Here is a 6,000-nt window from a genome sequence, read left to right on the forward strand (position 1 = left end):
AAAACTTTTTAATTTGTCTTATCTTGATTTATTGTCGGTGGCCAGTGTTAACATAAACAACATCATAAATCATTACTTCAATATATGTATCTATACTATTATAAAAAAGCGTAAACACACACTTCTTTGTGGCGTAAGATGTCAGCAATTACAGTATATTTTTGAATAATTCTTTTTTTAATAAACACCCCTACACTTACGTTACGCTTTAGGCTATATATTTTCACGCTATTAAACTTAGGGTGTAAATAAATTGGATAAAAACCTTAATGTAGGAAAGATACCATAAGCTTCTGTCAATATCAAAAAAGCAAGATTGCTAAGGTTTGTCATGTCATGTTATTTTGACTTTTGCTATTGATAATTTGACACATGTAAATAATAAAATATAATTTCATGCGGATGAAGCCGCACGAGAACAACTAGTTAATTATACAAATCACATTCTTGTGAAGTACAACACTAATTTTAATTAATGTTCTTTTGCGTTTTAAGAAATATAATTATAATACAAATGGTACGTCTAAGCGTATAGCGCCATCTATTGGTTGTTATAGACTGACCACACATTAACACATTTACTGTAGGCACCTATATTCTAGTTAACATCGTGGACAAGACTAAGGAGAAACTATTCATTATTGAATTATCTCAAGTCAAAATTCAAGAGACCAACTTTTTCATTAAAAGTAATTGTATAATAGCAAGGATAATTAAACGCTCTTACTGAATATGAATTCGTGGTAACCCTAACAATCTTCCCTGTGGACCCTCTTAATTGCTACCTTCGGGTGCGGAGCGAAGTGTAAGAGCGATCTAGATAGGACGTAACCACGTGCATTAGCAAAATTACCTGACGCTCTATTATTTTCATTGTGACAAACCGGGCTAAGAGTTTCCGGTACGAAGGGAAATTAGGTTTAAATTAAAGTAGAAAATCTATTAAATGTGACCTTGACGTGTAGAAAATAAATTGTATTTACAAAATACTACAATAGGATTACTTTAGATCTTAAGTATACCGAGTATTAGTAATTGCTAATAATATTTCGATCTGAGCATCCTTGGAAACCTATTTGTGTTTTCATGTGTTCTCGAATAATGAGAAATTAAGTTTCGTTCCATGTTATCAGCGTTACGGTTGCATAAAAAGCCGATGGCGCGGTAAGCCCATTGTAATCTCATTATTTATGTACTGTTTAACGTCCCGCTCGGCAACGCACCGAATTAACAACTATCAATAAAACGGAATTACCTCGACCACGGAAAACATCCAATTCTCGTAACGTTCTACATCTACGTACATTGTTAAACGATGTATGGAAACAAAAATACCAAATGGAATTTAAAAAACATAGAATGGTGTCGTATCTTACCTTTAATATAAAATAACTAGCTGTTCCCATGCGACTTCATCCGCATAAAATTATAAAAAATTCATTTCATTGTTCACATTTGTCAAATTATCATTTGCAAAAGTCAAAATGATATAACATGATGTCAAACCATGGCAACTTTGCTTCCTTGATGTTGGCAATAACTATGGTCTCTTTTCCACATTAAGGTTTTTATCCAAAATATTTAACCCTAAGTTTAACGGCGTGAAAATATGTAGCCTAAAGCGCGACGTAAGTGTAGGGCTTTTCATTAAAAAAAAGAGTTATTCGAAAATATGCTGTAATTGCTGACATCTTAGGCAACAAAGAAGTGTGTGTTTACACTTTATTATAATATATAGTAATATAGTATAGATAACAATAATTTACACCATGAGAAAACTTGTAACTTTTTATAAGTTACTCTTTACGTATTCTATAAGAATAAACATGTAACTTTACATATTTACATTGAAGGAATCCCAATTGTCAGTGGATTACATTTTAAACAAGGCTGGTTGTGTCAAAGGGGCAGATAAGGATATTCAAACATCATCGCTGTGAGAGAAACGATAACTCAATATGTGTTGTACCATTGCGAGTCCCCGGCGTGGCGTGTTGCAGTTTTGACGTCACACTTCGCATCTCAAGTGCATTTCGTAACGCTACAAGCATCGAACTAACTGCACACACTTGTGTAAAGTACCGAGTCTACTATAAACATATAATTTAAAAGCTATTTTATGTCAAATGAAATGCTACAATTTATAAAAAATATTAATGAAAGTCTTTATCAGATTACTATCTGAATTCTGAAACGAATCACAAACGCTGCTTTGTAAGCGCCGCTTACAACCTGATAGAAGTTCTTTTTTATGAAATTTGGAGTTTATGCGCTACATACGACGTTGCATATTTAAATCCATGTTGCAAATTTCAAAACTTTAGTTTTATTCTTCCTAGTTTCTTGCAAATTATGTTACTCAAAGTCGGACGTTTAAATCAATATTTCCTTTGAGATATTTGAATTCGTACTAGGACGATAAATTCATGTGGGCATTTCATACGTACATAATCGAGATATATTTGTTTGCAAGCATGTTATATCGGTGGGAATACCCTCGGCGCGGGACGTCCGGTTACAATCTGCATAACAATTGTGTCCCGTAGATTTCCCGCACTCCAGATGGATGCTAATGCCCTACCCATTCATAATTCATGTCTTAATGAAGTGGATGAATATATTGAACATATATAACACATTTGAACAACGTTTCTAATATTTAATTACAGGTTATTTTGGTTTTATTAATGTAGTTTTCTTAAAAGTTAACTGTTAAATTCTTGTGCAGAAATTTGGAATATAAGAATAAATTTATTGAAACCTTCTTTAAATATCTTTCGGCACTTTTGTACTCCAGTAATATTGTTAACCAACATATTTTAAACCATAATACCGTTGTAGGCTTAGCTATTACACGTGTGATATTAAATTCGTATTGAAATGTGCCACCGATATATTTTCTTTTAGTATTTTGCGAGTATTCAAATAATATTCAAGATAAAAAGTGGTTTATTGTGTTCGTAAATAAAACCGTTCACTTTCCTCCCGCACGTATTGTGTGGGTCCATTGTGACTGAGCACAGGTGCGGTCGTCCTTACCGATTCCCCTTTCGAACCCTCCTATGAATGTCAAAAATACATTTATTTAAGCATCCATATTTTATTGACACGTTTATTTAAGTAGCATCTACGTTTATAGGATTTCTTTGGAAGTTTATAGTACCTGGATACATTATAAGTTAATTCAATGTGTAAAGTTTAAATGATGGAATGTAATTGATAATTTTACTGGCTGGAAATTATACTTGTTATCTATTTAGGCAACGATGGAAGGAACATTGGTACTGTTCCGAACATTTTCTGATACAAGGTTGAACTTAGTAGTATTCGATTAATAAATAGCTTATATTTTTTGCAACCACAACAGAAACAAAAGTCAATTAATATATACTGCAAATTCATTTGATGATTGCCGAACAACGGACGAGCTATGGGACCAGCAATACCTAGAATTGATTTTTGCGAGTGCAATCGGCCCCCGGTCCCCTGCGGCCGGGATGCCGCGCACTTTAATGACTGATCAATTAGGTATCTGATCCAAGTTTAAAAGCATGATTATCGACATTACAGCCTACAGACCGCAGCGTGCATTTTATGTAATTAACCAGAAATTAACGAGAAATTGTGTACACTTTGGCTGCGCGTTGCACTATAAAATCGTTCGTGTGTACGTAACAAGGGAACAAAATTCTATCTCGTATTTTTTTATTGAACGATCCATTTTTGTTATTGAACAGCCGGATTAGGAATAACGTTAAAGGAAAAGTGTGAGTCGAAAAAGGTTATTGTGACAAACATTGAGGAATACATAAATATATTCTAATCTGTTTTTCTATATGTAAGGAAAGTAAGAAGAGGATTTATCTTATAAATGTTATTATAAAATCTGGGGTCTCGCTAACAAGAAATACATGTCCTATTCATCAAAGTAAATAAGAAATGTAGGTATTTGATTGAATCGATAAAAAACCGTTCATATTTCTTTTTGATGGTCGAGTTTATTTGCCGCCGACCAAGAGCGCAGTATTCGTATGACGAACGAAACAGACGGCGGCACTCGTGATTTCACTTGGAAAAAAATCCATGCACTTAACGGAGAAATAAGCGCGGCTTTCGACCGCATTCACTTTTAGCGATGTAGTTTTTCTCGTTTTACACCCTCCACACCCATTCTCCCATCTAATGCTAGGGTCACACGAAGGCCAAATAGGAGGCAGAACAGTAGAATAAATCAGTACTGCTATGATTTTCAAGCGCACTCTGAGACACAAGCATTCTGACAGTAAAAGCGTGCACACACCTGGAACTAAACTATGGTACAACTGTTTAGTCTCACTTCGTTTCCTACGAGCTTATATGGAGGTGCGCGCACTACTCGATTATTAGTTGTGCAACTAAATAGTTGAAATGGCTGCGAGACAATCGACAAGCGCACAACAGTTGTGCAATCGTTTGTATAAAGGTGTGCGCCGGCTCTAAGTGTACGTTAAAACAGTAGCAGTACTGCACTGTCCTACTGATCTGTGTCACTGTTTTGTCTTGGTATGAAACCAGCTTAACATCGGCCGTCTCTCTCTAGCCGCGTATCTCGTCACATCTGCGCGTTTCGCTTCAGCGTTCGTGACACAAAGCAATATGTGAGTTAACTTCAATGTAACGGTTCTTGTTTGAGTTGCGATTTAATGCCTCCTTAAACTGAGATGGTTTACGGGTTAAACCGACTGAAAAAGTTCAAAGTAAGTACCAACTGGTATAAACTTTTAGAACTGTTTCAATATAAACTTAGTCTTTTTTCGATAGGATCAACGAAAGTTTTTAAGTTATCAGTGTACTTAACTTTTTTTATACTTATGTGGTACAGCATACTTGTATTACTCGAAAACGTTCAAACTTTAAGAGGCTGGAATTCTTATTAGAGATTAATATCGAACGTCGGAAGATTCATATTTTTTAACAAATTGCAATATAACCAAAACACTATGGTAAAATTAATGATTAGATCACAAGTTAATTTATGTTTAGGACTGAATCAAATATTAACTTTAGTCCGATCCAATTTACATGACGAAGGTGGCGATATCGCATGAGAAAGTTCTCGTAAACTTTTATCAGATCCCCACCTATTGCGGCTGATGAGTTGGGTTAAACTTTACTCAACGAAACGTTCATCCACTTCAGCGGAGTTCGATCTCACTACTTATAAATCAATATTGAACATCTACGACTTCCAAATAACATTGACAAGTAAAAAATATTGTATACAAAATTACTAATTTGTTACGACAACGCTTAGGATACCGAAATCAGTCACTCTAATCAACATAAGTATTTTTTACAGTCCATAACAATTACTGTAGAAATGTTTACTAGGAAAAATCTTTTAAAAAGAAAGACGTTAAGTTAGCAGACCGAGATAATGGTCCGACTCGAGAATTGATTCTAAGAGGCTGGGATTAGGCAGCCTGACTACGTATTAAACGAAAAGATTTAAACTGAGTTAACCGTTCGATCGGAAAATTGGAATGCCACACAGATAATTACCTGACACTCACAGAAAAGGAATCCGCCTGAAGTAGATTCAAATAATCGTGTTCGGAAGGACCAAGTGAGGCGGGCCACGGCCTTTATCACGGAAAAATAACTGATACGCCGCTATCGCAGCCAGCCATCAAGTGGAATCCCGAACCAGACAATCGAATCAACTTCTCGATTATTTGAGTGTTCAAGATTGAATTCGTTTCAATAGATTTCCCTTGCTTAGAATAGAAAAGGTATAAAAATTTATGTTTTATTTTAACAAAAAGTAAGCAAAAATGATAAAAATAATTGATAATTTTATAGGCAACATGAAGTTTAGTATGATTGATTATGCATATAACGTTGGTTACGCTTGTAACATTATGGACAGTTACAAACAGTAAGAAATGTTAACCTAATTTATTTTAATAAATGCGTGTATTGATATTAATCTAGCATTTACTAAATATTGTAGCACAAAAA

Source organism: Papilio polytes, unplaced genomic scaffold (genome assembly GCF_000836215.1).
Source record: "Papilio polytes unplaced genomic scaffold, Ppol_1.0 DF824047.1, whole genome shotgun sequence".
Classification (NCBI taxonomy): domain Eukaryota; kingdom Metazoa; phylum Arthropoda; class Insecta; order Lepidoptera; family Papilionidae; genus Papilio; species Papilio polytes.